The 16511-nt window shown below is 45.1% G+C and overlaps 1 non-coding gene and 2 pseudogenes across 1 annotated transcript; all 3 read right to left on the bottom strand.

The window, feature by feature from the left end:
* Positions 1–5286: 5286 nt before the first annotated feature.
* LOC132129830 (U1 spliceosomal RNA) lies at positions 5287–5451 on the bottom strand. The gene has a single exon (XR_009428603.1). It is a non-coding gene; the product is annotated as a U1 spliceosomal RNA (small nuclear RNA).
* A 351-nt stretch (positions 5452–5802) lies between these two features.
* Positions 5803–5977, bottom strand: LOC132129851 (U2 spliceosomal RNA; annotated as a pseudogene).
* Positions 5978–12044: 6067 nt separating this feature from the next.
* On the bottom strand, positions 12045–12219 carry LOC132129862 (U2 spliceosomal RNA; annotated as a pseudogene).
* Positions 12220–16511: the final 4292 nt, after the last annotated feature.

Below are 16511 nucleotides of genomic sequence, written 5' to 3' on the forward strand. Positions count from 1 at the left end.
ACGCTGTGGTGCCTCCGCACGCCGGCACGGGCAGCCGACATGGTGGAGGCACCAACAGCCTAAAAACTTAAAACAACAATAAATACAATAATAAATAACCAATTAAATATCTAAAAGACCTTACCTTAAAACTTGTTGGAGCCCGAAGCAGAAGAGTTCAATGTACCTCTCGAAGTTGTGTGACTCAAGATATAAAAAGATCTCGAGTCAGGAAACCTCCAAGAGGCGATCGCAGTCTCAACCGTCCGACAAGATACGTCACCGGGATAAGATAATAACAGATTTTTTTTTTTTTTATTAAATCCATACACTCATACAAATGTACAAATTAATCACTTGTAACAAAGAAATACATATTTTCTGAACATACATGTCCCAAGCCTACAGAACTCAAAAATCATTCCGAACTCAAAAATCATTTCATAAAGTAAAGATACAACACTTTACAATCAGAACCTCATAACAGTACTAAATTTTTAACACCAAAGACTTTATCCCACCCCTACCCGAGGGAGACCCCCCCATACAGCCCTCATCCCCTCCTCCCCATGAACGACCTTATACCCATTTACCTCTTTCACCAAACTAGCCAAAAGTTTTGAAAATAACTTTTGAGGTTCTAAACCAGGCAACTGCTTCCTCAGGCACCTTAGTCACCAGTCCCATAAGATACGCTTCCCTTCTGAGATAGTAACCCATACTACTCTTCTCTGATCATTCTCTATATTTCCCAACCCTACTCCATACAACACTAAGTCCCGGGTAATCAGTGGTCCTCCCCACTCTCTCCACCACCCACTGACTGCTTTCCATAAAGCCACTGCTCCTGGACATGACCACAAGGCGTGCTCAATTGTCTCTTCTTCCCCGCAACCCACTGGGCACAAAGGAGATCTGCCCTGACCATGCCTATATAAACGCTCCCGTACTGGGAGCCTCCCTAATGCTGCCAACCAGTTCACATCCTTACACCTCCCTACCAAATAATCTGGTTGCAAGGACAACCAGTTCACTTCAATTGGAGGCCCTGCCTCTCTAGATTCCTTAACAGAGCTCTCCTTCAACCTATCATACAGCTTCCTATGATTTAACAACAGTGACTCTTCTGCCTTCACTACCTGTACTCTACCCCATAGTGACAGATCCCTTACACTCCACCGGCTTATTTTAGACTGTAAAGATTCCAACAGCCCCTCCCAATTTTGTTGTGCACTATTCACCTTGAAAAAGCGAACACCCAAAATTTTAATGCCATCCTGACACAAGGTATACCCTCCTGGAACCACAGTCCTCTTACTCCACCGTCCTACAAACATCACTGAAGATTTACTGACGTTTATCTTGGCACCTGTGGCTTCAGAAAAACTATCCAAAATATCTCCTGTCACTACAAAATCTTTTTCAGTGGTCAAAAAGACTGCCATATCATCTGCGTAAGCTAACACTTTTGCTCTTATCCCTCCTCCACCTGGCATTACTACACCAGTCAAAGCTGCTGTTAATCGTAGCCGACTAATCAGAGGCTCTAAAGACAGTATATAGCACAAGGGTAACAAAGGACACCCTTGCCTCAAACCACCCAACTGTTTCACTGGTTCAGAAAAGAACCCGTTTATCCTAATCTGACTGAAAGCCTCACTATACAAAAGCTGGACCCAGGCTATGAACCCTGGGCCAAACCCAAGCTTCTCCAACACTGACCACAAAAAAGAATGGCTAACCCTATCAAAGGCCTTTTCCTGGTCAAGGCTCAGGATTGCCAAAGGAAGCTGACGTTGCTCAGCCCAACTGATCAAGTCCCGGACCAAAACTAAATTGAGGCTGCCTGATCTTCCTGGGACCCCACAAGTTTGATCTGGATGAACCACCAAATCTAACACCCCCTTAAGCCGTATGGTTAAGACTTTTGCCAGAATCTTATAATCAGTAGTAAGTAAAGTTATTGGCCGCCAATTTGCCAAATCCTCCTTACTATTTTTCTTATGCAGGAGGGTCACCAACCCCCTCCTCATAGACAAAGGCAATTTCCCCACTTCCAGACTTTCCTGATAAACTTTAATCAGTTCAGTGCCTACTAAAGGCAAAAAGGCTTGATAAAATTCAGCCGGTAGACCATCACCACCTGGAGACGTGCCTCTCTTCAAGGACTTAATTGCTACCTCTACTTCCTTCAAGGTGACCTCCTTCTCTAACCTGCCTGCCTCCACTTCCTCCAAGGTCCTGTCCAGATCCTCTAAAAACCCCTCCGCTGTTGACTCTCTTACTTCTCTATTCGCAAACAGCTCCTTATAAAAGGCAACTGAAGCCTTCAGCATTGCTTCAACTGAGTAGACCTTACCCTTCTCTGTATTTAAACATTCCATACTGCTGCGCTTCTGCCTGCCCTTCACAGTAGAAAAGAAAAACTTTGTAGGCCTTTCGTCTAGCACACGCTGACATACACCTGACTGCATAACAAACTTCTGTGCTTCTCCTCTATAATATTCATTCAAAGAATCCTGCAAGAGTTTGGCTTTCTTCCACCCTTGCCCAGTGCTCAATAGACCTTGAGAGCATAAAACTTGCAATTCTTTAGTCCATTGACGCACTTGATTCCTCCTAGCCTTCCCCAAAGCTAAACCCCATGCCCTGCAAAAAAACCTAATCGTCTCCTTCACCCCTTCCCACCAGTCAGAATGTGACTGGTAGAATCCTTTTAAATTACACCATCCAGCAAATAATACCCGGAAAACCTTACAAAAGGTTTGGTCTTGGAGGTATGTTACATTCATCCTCCACTTCCCCCGACCCCTTTGCCCTGCTTCCACCTCTGCCCCAGCCCCAACTAAACAATGATCTGAACACCACATTGGCTGCCTTGTGTAGCTACTAACTTTAACAGACTTTGAAAAAAATATATAATCCAACCGCGATGCCTCCTGCCTACTGTTCCACCATGTATTACCTAAACCCTCCCCTCCAGCAGTCTGACCTGGATCTTGTAATCCAAAATTTTTAATAACCCCTGCCAATTCCCTCCCAGAACTTTTCTCTAAGGACATATTAAAATCCCCTGCCAAGACCACCAGCCGGTTCGTATATAATAATGGAAAAATTTTTCCCAAAAAACCTTCCCTCTCCACTCGCTTACTGGGCGCATACACATTTATGAACCGTAAGGCCACCCCCCTCCATCTTGCATCCACAAACATCACCCTCCCTGGAACAATCACCCCAGATGTTTCAACAATTACCTCCCAGGAAAAGAATAAAATCCCCACCCCATCCGCCCTCACATTCCCCACTCCCCAAAAGGATGGTCCCCAAGTCCAATCCTTCGAGAACCTCTCCACATCCCTTTCATTCTCCAAGTGACATTCTTGTAAAAACAAAACATCCTAATATAAATCTTTAACAGAAAAGAAAACTGCTGTCCGGCGTTCTGCCATTTTCAGCCCTCTTACATTAAAAGTTGCCACCCTTAACAGTCCCATTGAAAACCCTTAGACTCCCTTCCAAAGCCCCCTTTATCCCCCACAATACTTCCCCATCCCACTTCCCCCCTTATTCCTTCCCATTTTTCCCACATTCTCTTCTTCCCCTTCCTCCCTTTACCCTCCTTGAAACCAATTCAGACCATTCCCCGGATTCCGCTATCATTTCTTCCCTCCCTCTTCCTCTTCAATACTATCCCGCCACCCAGTGCTTGTCCCCACCTCCTCATTCTCTTTACCTTCATAGCCCTCCTCATTACAATCTTGACCCACAGAGTCCTGACCTACAGAGTTCTCCAGTTTGCTGAATTTGCATATTTCCCCATTATCAGGGTCACAAGCCTCAATCCAGGCTCTGCGACGGCCAGTCCCAGATGCTGACTCTGCTGCAATTTCCATTTTTGACCCACTATGTACTGTCTCTCGTTGGTGGGTTGATCCAGTTGCAGGTTCCAAAATGGTCTTCTCCTTATCCACCTCCAACACCTCAGAAAGCACCTCTGTGAAGTCCAGATCTGTCCATCCCGGAGACTGATTAAGCCGCTGCTCCGATCCCACTCCTTTTACCTCCTTTCCATCTAGGGACAAAGTTATCAGATCCCAGATCCCAGATCCCTTGCCTCTCAAGGAAAGCCATTACCTCCACATCCTCAACAAAAGGATTATACAGATGGACTGTGAGAGGTAAGTAATCCTGTGCAAACAAAGGGTGCAAACTCAATCCGTCCAACAACTTGTGCTTTTTCTTTCCCCAAGACTCAAAAAAACTCACACAGTCCGTTAGATTGAAGAAGGTCAGATCCATAAATCCTAGTGCTATGAAATCCTGAAGACAGAACACTGAAGAAGCTGCTACATTGAAGACTCCTTTCAAGACATCCACGACCACAAATTCCCTCCTGAAGTTTTCCTTTACAAACCGGACAGCATTCTGAAGCACTTGAATCCGTACAGTATTCTTCAACCGCGCCATCATGGCCGGCAAAGTACCATCTCCTCTCGACATAGCAATCGTCGCTACACTTGATCTTAGCCAAAAGGCCGAGAAGCGATGCCGCTAAGACGCAGCGGGGAGGAAGCCGGACACGGCGATGCCCATCTCGGCTTTGGTAACTCCCAAACGGTTCGTCGCAGAGCCACGTGCCTTATGTCTTGGGAATCCTTGGCTCGAGCCGAACCAGACGCAGGTCTCAGATTGGCTCGTCGCTCTAAAAGAATTCTCGGGTATTTGGGATTTTGTCGAAAACCTTCTTTTGCAACCTAGCGCCAGGTATTTGGACCAGTCCCACCCAAAGCAGCACAGAAAGCTTCTCTGGAGTCTGCCTGTCAATAATCATCCCAACAAAGTGGAAATTTCCATTTACCTTGGCGAGGGGACCTCAAAATGTGCTAAGGTGGCGTGTCCGAGATGGCTCGAATGGCTATAACTCCAGGAAGGAATGAGATCCCTTCACCCAAATCGGCACACCTGTGCAGGGGCTCAGTCAGAAGCAAGGTGAAAAAGGGCGCTGCGACAGGCCACTCGGTGGCACTGTAAGCGACAACAAAATTAATACCAATTGAAAAAGGACAACCAAACAACATGGAGACAGCTACAGCTAGGCTGCAGTCAGTCCAATCGACTTTCAAAGTAAGGTCTGTGCTATATTCGAACTGAACCACCCACCAGGGTCCGATTTTTCAAGAGCGTAACTGACTTTGTTTCACAGGCGCACAACACATACCTCACATGTGACAGAACTCCCCATTCTGAAACGCAAAAAAAAAAAAAAACCTGGAAAAAACCTCTTCTTCTTTGTTTCACCAACAATTTCAGGGGAGAGCGCGAACGCAGTCCCCCACTACCATAAATTATGCAGTCGAGATTCCCGCATTTGAGGGAATTCGCAGGGGTCAGCATGGCCAGAGTGCAATGGGCAAGCCTCACCCTGGGTGAACCGCCTTCTTGATCATGGTGTCTCCCCTGCCAGGTAAGTATGAAGGCCCAGGCGGTCAGCCAGAGGTACGATTTGCGTCTCTACCGTCCACACCGACGGTTAGCCCCCCTCCAGGAAAGGAAGGACGGGTGCCTTCCGTTACTGGCCTGGAAACTGCCAAGCTCATGGGCCGGTGCTTCCCAACGCCGGTTTTAGATGACTCTCTTTAACCAAACACACCTGATTCGATGCATCACCTCGTCTGTGAAAGACCTCAGGTGGGTGCATCGTTCGTGGAAGAGTCCAAGACCCCAGGAGGGCGCATCAGTAAAAAAGTTCGCAATACACCACAGCATGGCAGATCTCATTCCTTGTTCTGCTATTCGACACAATAAACGGCAATCCCCAAAAAGGGAAAGCACACCGTTCCTGGAGACACTGCAATACCAGGCCGATGCTTGGAGTGGACGGAGCAAGCCCCGGCTCCAGCTCCGTGATCTAAAAATCCATTTAATATGTAGTCCCCGGATGGGGGACGTATCAGATATTATACTGATAAGAACAGATTTTTTCTTTCGAAAAAGTTTTATTGTCACCAGTTACATTTTTTTCATTTGCATTTTTACTTTCACACACATTTTTCTTTTCAAGCACACATTAAAACAAGCCATATAATATATAATAAATACACATGGTAAAATGAAAGAAACAATCATTGTTAAAAAACATTTGATTAAAACCACAGTGTTTTGCTTGTTTTTAAAAGTCCACTGATAAGAACAGAATTTTTTTTTTTTTTTTTTTTATTAACACCAACACCAATTTTTACAACAAATTCACTGTACAAAAATACAAAATAAATTTACAACATAAGTCCTCTTTTAGCATTGCATAATACTATTCAAAAATCAAAGGTCAAAAGTACATCCAGTTTCAAAATCAAACAAAAGTAAAAAAATAACAGTCATTCTTTCTAGCCCACCCCAACCTTCTGCAGCCCTCTCCATACCCTTCTAGTCACCTCATCCCCAAAAAATGTTCTGAAAACTTTAACCTCTGCTGACATTTTCCCCAGCAGTTGTAAAAATAATCTTTCAGGTTCCAAACGAGGAATCTTTTTCCTCAAACACATTGTTCTCCATTCCCATAGAACATGCTTCCCCTCTGAGATCGTACCCCATATGACTCTCCTTCGTTGTGCTTCAAAAGCATCTAGACCCAGCCCATACAACACTAAGTCCCTTGTAATAATTGGCCCCCTCCATCTCTCCCACCACAACATGACTGACCTCCAGAGCTCTGCAGCTCCTGGACACGACCACAAGGCATGCTCTATTGTCTCCTCTTGGCCACAACCTGTCGGGCACCTTGGAGACCTACCAGAGCCATGTCTATACAACCTCTCTCTCACTGGTAACCGACCCAGGGCAGCTAACCAGTTGAGATCTTTGCAAAAGCCTATTAAATATGATGGCTGTATCATTATCCAATTAACTTCATATGGCAAATCCGGTTGTCCTACCCCTTCCACTGCTCTAGACACCAAGGCTTCTGAGCAATAAAGTCTGCCGCCCTGCGATAATGCTCTGGCCTATTTGTCGACCAAGGATTCGTTCCTTTCCAATTGCCCAAGGACCTCAAAGGAAAAGCCAGCCAAAATTGGGCTAAAAACCTGGCCTTGTGCTCCCTTTCATGGGATGCTAAACGAGCTGTCCAAGAACAGAAAATAGCCTCCATTTTCAATGGGATGCAAGGGACTCCCCTTCCACCATCCTTCAGTGGCCTGTACACCTGCCCCCTAGCAACCATTTATGTGCTATTCTTCCACAAAAAAGAGAAAACTAGCTTTTCTAACCTTCTCCCAGACCAAAAGGGAACTGGAAAAACAAAAGCTAATTAATTAAGGCTTGGGAGAAGATCAGCCTTTACCACCTCTAACCTTCCCCACAAGGACAGCCCCCTAGAACTCCACCTTCCTATCTTTCTCCGCACTACCTTTAATCTTGCCTCCCAGTTTTCTTTAGCGCTGTCTCCTCTGTAAAATCGGACTCCCAGAATCTTCAAACCATCTGCACAAATACTATACCCTCCTCTTGCTTCTGCTCTTTCAGCCCACTGACCAAAGAACATGACTGATGACTTGCCCACGTTCCCTTGTGCCCCAGACACCTGGCAAAACTCCTCCAGGATTTTACCAATCACCTCAAAGTCCCGCTCTGAAGTCAAAAACACGGTTGTATCATCTGCATAAGCAGCCACTTTGGCACATATTCCACCACCTCCAGGCAAATGGACCCCCCTAAGAGAAGGTGCTGCCCTCAAAGCCCCCACAAAGGTTCTAAAGATAAAACATAGAGAAGGGGGGACAAAGGACACCCCTGCCGTACTCCCCCTAACTGTTTAACCTTTTCTGTAAAATGTCCATTTATACCTATCCTACTGAATACCTCTCTGTAAAGCAATCTAACCCACGCCCTGAACACTGGACCAAACCCCATGCGCCTCAAGGTTGCCTCCAGATAGGAATGGCCGACCCTGTCAAAGGCCTTCTCCTGATCTAAGCTCAGGATGGCTAAAGGAAGCTGCCTTTGCTCTGTCCAGCTAATTATGTCCCTAACTAGGGCCAAGTTCATAGACACTGACCTCCCCAGCACGCCACATGTCTGGTCTGGCTGGACAACTGCTCCAATGTCCTTCTTAAGTCTCTCTGTCAAGACTTTTGCCAACACCTTATAATCTGTGGTCAGCAAAGTAACTGGCCTCCAATTCCCTAACTCTTCCTTCGCCCCTTTCTTATGCAGCAATGTTACCAACCCTGTTCTCATCGTCTCTACCAACTTCCCCCTTCTAAAGCACTCCTGGTATACTCCCACCAGTTCAGTTCCTACCCACGGCAAAATCACCTCATAGAAGGCAGCTGGAAGACCATCACAACCTGGAGCCGTGCCTTTTTTCAGGGAAGCAACTGCGAAACCAACCTCTTGCAAGGTCAAGGGCCCTTCGAGTGCTCTCCTTTCCTCCTCATCTAAACCCCCAATCAGATTGTCTAAAAACTCCCCATATGCTGTGACTGAAGGAGTTCTTTCACTAAATAACTCTCTATAAAACCCTTCAGCAACCTTCAGCATCCCCTTCCCCGATGTCTGCACCCCCCCCCTTCACCCCTCAAACCCTCTATATAACTTTTCCTTTGCCTACCCCGCACTGTTGCAAAGAAATAGCTGGTTGGCTTTTCATCATAGAGCCGCTTCCGGACACTTGAACCTTGCAAAAAGGACTTAGCTTCCTCCCAATAATAATTCTTCATTGCTTCCTGCAGATACCGAGCCCTAGACCATCCATCAGCAGCCCCCAAGGCACCACCTGCCCATAGAGCCTGCAGCTCATCTGACCACTTACCAACTTTTTCCCGCTTACTTCTTGCCTTCTCCCTGCCCCAATTATGGCAGAAAACTGCAACCCTCTCCTTGAATCCCTCCCACCATTCCCCTTGTGACTGAAACAAACCTCTCAAATTTTTCCAACCGGCTACCAAATTAAAGAGCGCTATACAAAAAACCTTGTCCTTCAGAAAGGAAGTATTGAACCTCCACACCCCTCTACCCCATCTCTCACCTCCCACTTCCACCCATACCCCCACCAGACAGTGGTCTGAACACCACATAGGAACCTGAGTATAGTTAGCCACCTTCACATATGACGGCAGAAAAAGATAGTCCAAACGCGCCGCCTCATTTCTACTGTTTCGCCAGGAAAATGTGGGCACCTTCCCTCCTGCCCCCCGAAAAGAATCACAGAGAGAGAACCTTGTCACTAGTTGAGCTAATGCACTACCAGAAGCATTGTCCAAAGACACATTAAAATCCCCTCCCAGCACTAGCAATCTATTTGTATATAAAATTGCATTCAAACTTTCCAAAAACCCCTCCGAATCACCCAATTTACTTGGGGCGTAGACATTTACAAAGCGAAAACCTATCCCCATCCACCTCACATCTACAACCACTACTCTACCTGGGATAATGACAATGGCTGACTCAATAACAAAGTCCCATGAATAAAATAAGAGTCCCACCCCATCTGCATTGACATTCCCGACACCCCAAAAGGAAGGCCCCATTTCCCACCCAGCAGAAAAAATTGAGACATCATTTTTATCCTTCAAGTGGCATTCTTGTAAAAAACAAACATCCCAAGGTGACATTTTTAAAGATAGAAATATTGCAGTCCTTCTTTGTATCATTTTTAGTCCTCTTACATTCAAAGTTGCCACTTTTAAACATGCCATTTAGACAGAATTAAGCTTAAAAGAAAAAAGAAAAAACCCAAGTAGATGCTCACAAAACCATCACATGCTCGATTTTCATTCTAAACATTTTTCCCCTTCCCCTTCCCCGTTACCTCCGTCCAATCTCCTCCTTCTCCTCCTTCACTCCTCTGCCCCCCTCCCCTCTTATCCTCCCACAAAATTGACTTGACCCTTTCCAAAACTCCTCCACCACCCCCTCCTCCTTCTACTCCACTCTCCCCAACAACCCTCTCCTCAGTGTCCATCTCACCCCCCGCCACCTTGTTTTGGACTCGTCTGGGTACAGGTTCCTGGACTTTGCAGCACTTCTTTTCCGGATCTCCAGTCACATCTTCACAAAACCTCCTTCTCCTTAGGCCTTGGCCTGTGTCAGGCCCTATCATGTTCAGTTCCATTTCCATAGCTGAGGGAAGCTCCACTTCACCACCTGCAGACCCTGCCTTCCCCAGCTCAGTCTCCTCATAAAAGCCACACAGTACCTCTGCCACATCAAACTCTGACCATTGCTGCAAAGGACTTATTTGAAGCTCTGGCCCACCTCCTCCCTCTTCGTTCCTTGTTTCCATCACCTGGCCTTTCACCATTTCACCACCTGCACCCACTCCTGAAGGGCCCGCCACTTGACTTTCCCCTCCACCTGGAACACTCGTTAGTTGACCTTCAAAATCAGCCTGCAGACCTTGTCCATCTTTGAATAAGCTGGCATATGTTTTCTTTCTGCTAGGGCATACCCGGAACAGATGATCTCCTCCTCCACATAAACTGCATGTTTTTGGTTCTGGACAAGCTGATGCAACGTGCTCTGCAGATCCACAAAAGCGACATCTCTTTCCTGTGCAGTCTCCTTTCACATGGCCCTGCGCACCACACCTCCTGCAGAACACTGGTTGACCTGGATAGTACAAAAAGCCCCTGTTTGATCCAATGAAGAAAGACCCAGGTGGATGAACTAAACCACCTGGCGACGCTGTGTCTGTACGCAGCTTAACGAGGTATCTTCTTTTTCCAGTCCATATACCAAACTGGTCCTTCAAACGTTCACCTCCTTTCACCGTATCACAGTACCTGGCTAAGAATGTTAACACATCACCATCTTCCACAAAAGGATTGTACAGGTGGATCGTTAGTGGCAGAAAATCCTGAGCAAAAGCAGGTAAGAGGTGCAGGCCGGTTAAGCGCTGGTGATCTTTTTTCTTCTCCCATGCTTCATAGAATGCCACTCAGTCTCTCAGTTGGAAAAAAAGTCAAATCCATAAAGCCAGAGCTTGACAAATCTTGCAAACAAAAAATTAAACATGCCGAAACACCAAAAATATCTCTCAACAGTTCGGTAACCATGAACTTTCTTCCAAATCTTCTCTTAACGTCAGCAGCTGCATCCACCTTGACTTGTAAATGAACAGTATTCTTCAGCCGCACCACCATGGTCGGCAAAGGTGCATCCTCTCTCGTTGGATCCATCTGGGTCGATCACACTTGATCTTAGCCAAAAGGCAGAGAAGCGATGCCGCTAAGACGCAGCGGGGAGGAAGCCGGACACGGCGATGCCCATCTCGGCTTTGGTAAGTCTGGGGGACCTAAAAATGCTGGGGGATGGTAGTACCCTCCCCTGTCTGCAACGTCACCGGGCCTCGTCACGCTCGGCCTGACGCTGGCACTGCAGCGACGGAAAGTACGGCATCGCTCGTAACTCCCAAACGGTTCGTCGCAGAGCCACGTGCCTTATGTCCTGGGAATCCTTGGCTCGAGCCGAACCAGACGCAGGTCTCAGATTGGCTCGTCGCTCTGACGGAATTCTCGGGTATTTGGGATTTTGTCGAAAACCTTCTTTTGCAACCTAGCGCCAGGTATTTGGCCCAGTCCCACCCAAAGCAGCACAGAAAGCTTCTCTGGAGTCTGCCTGTCAATAATCATCCCAAAAAAGTGGAAATTTCCATTCACCTTGGCGAGGGGGCCTCAAAATGTGCTAAGGTGGCGTGTCCGAGATGGCTCGAATGGCTATAACTCCAGGAAGGAATGAGATCCCTTCACCCAAATCGGCACACCTGTGCAGGGGCTCAGTCAGAAGCAAGGTGAAAAAGGGCGCCTTCCGTTACTGGCCTGGAAACTGCCAAGCTCATGGGCCGGTGCTTCCCAACGCCGGTTTTAGATGACTCTCTTTAACCAAACACACCTGATTCGATGCATCACCTCGTCTGTGAAAGACCTCAGGTGGGTGCATTTTTCGTGGAAGAGTCCAAGACCCCAGGAGGGCGCATCAGGAAAAAAGTTTGCAATACACCACAGCATGGCAGATCTCATTCCTTGTTCTGCTATTCGACACAATAAACGGCAATCCCCAAAAAGGGAAAGCACACCGTTCCTGGAGACACTGCAATACCAGGCTGATGCTTGGAGTGGACGGAGCAAGCCCCGGCTCCAGCTCCGTGATCTAAAAATCCATTTAATATGTAGTCCCCGGATGGGGGACGTATCAGATATAAAACTGATAAGAACAGATTTTTTCTTTCGAAAAAGTTTTATTGTCACAATAAACTCTTTTAACATGCACACATCTGATAGTATAAGAACAGATTTTTCATCAAAAACAGATATTCACATGTGTCTTAAAGTAGGTGGACACAAATGTTTGTAAAAATTGAAGTTTGTAGTAGCATGAAAAATAAAAATAAAAAAATATATATAAAGATTAATACATCAAGTCATATTTGGACTTTGCCCAGTTTAAAACATCACTTAAATATATAAAAATAAAAAAGATTAATATACTAAAAAAAGGAAACTTTGTCTATATGACACTCTTGTGCATGGAAGAAGGGAAAAATTGTAGCAAGTGCGTAATTTTCTGTCCTTTCAGCCCTCAAGAAACAGAGACACCGAGACCTGGCTCCATGACCCCAGTGGAGATCCTCTTGAACCAAGGCACCGCTGCTCCACTTTACAACTTGGGGCATCTACGGGCAGTCAGGGCTTGTGGCTGCAGGGACCTTTTCTGGTGAAGCTCTGGCCCCTTCGTCCGACTGGCAACATGAGGCGTACTCCTGCTGCCTGAATTTTGCCAGCTGTTGGGTGGTGTGTAGGGACACCTGCATGTGCTTCCCTACCAGCAGGTTTCTGGAGGTCCAAATAGCGTCTTTGATACAATTTATTGTGAGTCAACGGTTAGTGTACGTTTCTGCTGGCAGGTCTCTCTGGCTCACCAATCCTATTACGGTCCAATAGTCCGGAACCCCCCCTGCGGCAGGTACGGGAATTGCAGGGGACCAGCCGTTGCCCACAGGTCCCTCGCAGCACTGCATTCCCAGAGCGCGTGCCTCACAGTCTCAGGTGCGCCACACCCGGGCTTTGGACACGTAGAAATCTTTGCCATGCCCCGGGAATGCATCACAGCCCTGACCGGGAGGATCCCATGGGCTGCCATCCAGGCCAGATCCCGGTGTCTATTCCAAAGGGCTGGGTGGGACACATTCTTCCAGATTGTTTGGGCTTCACTGAGGGTGAACCCACGGACTGGGCTCACTAGCTCTCGTTCCTGCACAAGGGAGAGAAGGCAGCGGTGATTTGTCAACATTTTAATATCTTGTTGTTCTAAAAGAAACTTCTTTAAAAAAGTTTTTATAAAGGCATATGCTGGGGGTAATTTAAAAGCAACTGGCAATGTATGGTCTGTAGGTAAGAATTTCAGGGCTCTTAAATATGAGCCCATCCAAAAACGGCTCATTGCAACTGTTTTGCTTGTCGTGTTTGTATTTGTAGCATATTTTATGTGTAGGGCAGCATAGTATGCCCCTATGAACAAGAAGAAGTTTGGTACTCCTTTTCCTCCGTTTCTTGGAGCTTTCTTCATCTCCTCTCTCTTTAGCCTCTCCCATTTTCCACTCCAAAGGAAACGGAAGATTTCACGGTCCACTGCTAAAAGGAACCATTTAGGGGGATGAAAGACAGAACACAGCATTAAAAACAAAGGTAAGATCACAGATTTAATTATTAAAATCTTGCCTTCTAATGTCATTTGTCTCAATCGCCAAAACCCCATTTTTTTCCTTATTTTTGTTAGAGTATTTTGCCAATTTCCTTTCCCACCTCCATCTTAGTCAATTTTTATCCCAAGTATTTTTATGTCGGTCTTCTTTACTTCAAGTTCTATCTTTTCCGTTTCTATAGATTCCCATGGTCCAAAAATTGTACTTGTGTTTTTTTCCTGTTTAGTCTGGCCCCTGATGCCCTCCCAAACCAGTCCGTCAGGTCCATAGTCCTATGTATTGATAAAATGTCGGTACATAAAAGATTCACATCATCCATATATAAAACGGTGTTCACTATCAGTCCACCTGTCCCTGGGATAGTCAGTCCCCTGATCCATGTGTCCCTTCTCAAAGCCTGCGCTAGGGGCTCGATACATGCCACGTACAAAAGGGGAGATAACGGGCACCCCTGACGTACACCGCAGCATACATCTACTGTTTTTGTCAAGTGCCCATTCACCAAAATCCTGCTGGTTATCTCTTTATATAGCAGCCCCACCCATGCTATGAATTTCCCTGGAAACCCCATTTTTTGCAGTACATGGAGTAAGTACTGGTGCGAGACCCGATCAAAAGCTTTTTCAAAATCTAAATTTAAAACTGCGAGCCTAATGTTTCTGTCCCTCGCATAACAGATGGTGTCTCTCATCAGAATGAGGCTGTCCGTGATCTTTCTCCCGGGGACTGCGCAGGTTTGATCCGGGTGGATCAGATCCCCCAAAATTGAAGACATCCGAACCATTAAAATTTTACTAAACAATTTACAATCTACATTTAAGAGAGTTATTGGTCGCCAGTTTTTCAAGTCAGTCCTATCGTCTTTCTTATATAAAAGTGTAACTGTCCCAGTCCTAAAACTATCTGGTAATTTATCCAAGTCATAAAATTCATTAAAGACAGCTAAAAGGTCATGTGCTAAAATATCCCAGAATGTTTTGTAAAACTCGAGTGGGAGGCCATCCTCTCCAGGTGACTTTCTTTCCTTAAAATGTTTTAAACATTTTTCCATTTCTATTAAGTTAAAATCCTTTGTCAAATACGTACTTTCCATTACTGTTTTGTTGATTAATTCTAAAACCTCCTTTAAGATATCGTTGTTTATATCTTTTTCTCCATATAATTCCTCATAAAAATCTTCCACCACTTTTAACATATTTTGTGTGCTTGTCACCAGGTTATTTTCTTTGTTTTTCAAACCTATCATGGCCCTTCCTCTGTTCACTATTTTACGAAAGAAATAACTTGTGCATTTTTCTCCTTCTTCTATTTCTCTTTCTCTACTTTGTAAAATAATTCTTTTGTTTTTTATCTCTGATAGTTCTGCCATTGTCTTTTTTACTTGGCGAATATCTTCGTTAAAATCAAAACCTTGGTTACAAAGAGTAAAATAACGCTGCAATCGTTTTTGCAGTCCCACCATGCATCTCTTCTCTTTATCTTTTTCCTTTTTCCCAGCCAATTTAAAAAAAGTCTTAGTCCTTCCCTTAACCATTTCCCACCACTGTGCATTTGTGTCATAAAAGTCTTTTAAAGTCTGCCATTGGCTGTACTGCTCCCTGAATTCTTTTACTATATTTGTATCCTGTAACAGGGAGCAGTTCAATCTCCAAAGTCCTCTACCTATTGTCACACCAATTGGAAGTGAAAGGGTGCATGTAAGCATAGTGTGATCTGAAAAGAAAACGGGGGTTAATTTAGCATCTACTGGTATAAGGTCCCGTGTGAAGATGTGATCAATACGGGAGGCTCTAGTGCCATCACCACTAAACCAGGTGAGTCCTTGTTCTCCAGGATGCATGGTTTTAAAACAGTCCGTCAAATTTAAATCTCTTATTATAGTCTGCAATAAAATCGATGTTTTGTCTATTTTAAAATCATCCCCTGCACCTTTCCTATCATTTTTGCTGAGGATGCAATTAAAATCCCCTGCTAAAATGACTGGAGCCCTTCCTAAAAGCTGGGACTGCACATCTTTTAAAAGGTCATTCCTGTCATTCTTATCTGTAAAACCATAAATATTTAACACATTAAATTCATGTCCTAAAAAAGACAAATTTACTAAAAGTGCTCGACCGTCTCTCACTACTGTGCTCCCCTTCACCAGAATATAAGGATTTTTAATTAAAATTGCAATTCCGTCTGCCCGGTTATAGTTGGATCCACTCCACACCGATGGTAAATGGCCCCATTGCTCTTCTCATCTCCGGTAGTTTTTTTCAAAGGGTAGAGCACATTCTTGTAAAAGGAAAATGTCACTTTTTTGAGTTTGTAAGAAGGATAAAACAGTTTTGGCTCTCAATTGTGACCTCACACTTCTGACATTCAGGGTAGAGAGTGTAAGCGTCATGAGCAGAACAATTAAAAATGACAGATAAGACGTTTTAAAAGACATTAAAATTTACTTAAAATCATTTACAATTAATATCCATGTCCTGTGAAACAAGCTTTCCCCTTGATCTCATTGTCGGAGAATCAGGGGATTGAAGCTGCTTCCCCCTTGAGTTTGCTCTTGGGGTGGATGTTTGGAGTTCTATTGATAAAAAGGACACCTCATTTGGAGAATCGAGTGGAAAGAGTCGATTTAGATCCTCTGAAGAAGAGGAAAAGGACGGTATTCCCACTCTTTCCCTTTTCTCATTTTTCTCCTCGATGGGAGATTGAGCATTCCTTTTTTTACTTGTCAGTTTAACACCTAGAAAATCATTACTCACCTCCTTATCTTTGGATTTTTCTTGTTCTTCTAGGTTTTCCTCAGCTACTTTTTCTTGTTCTTGTTTGCTTTTTTCTG

The sequence above is a fragment of the Carassius carassius genome, chromosome 46, assembly GCF_963082965.1.
Source record: "Carassius carassius chromosome 46, fCarCar2.1, whole genome shotgun sequence".
Taxonomy (NCBI): domain Eukaryota; kingdom Metazoa; phylum Chordata; class Actinopteri; order Cypriniformes; family Cyprinidae; genus Carassius; species Carassius carassius.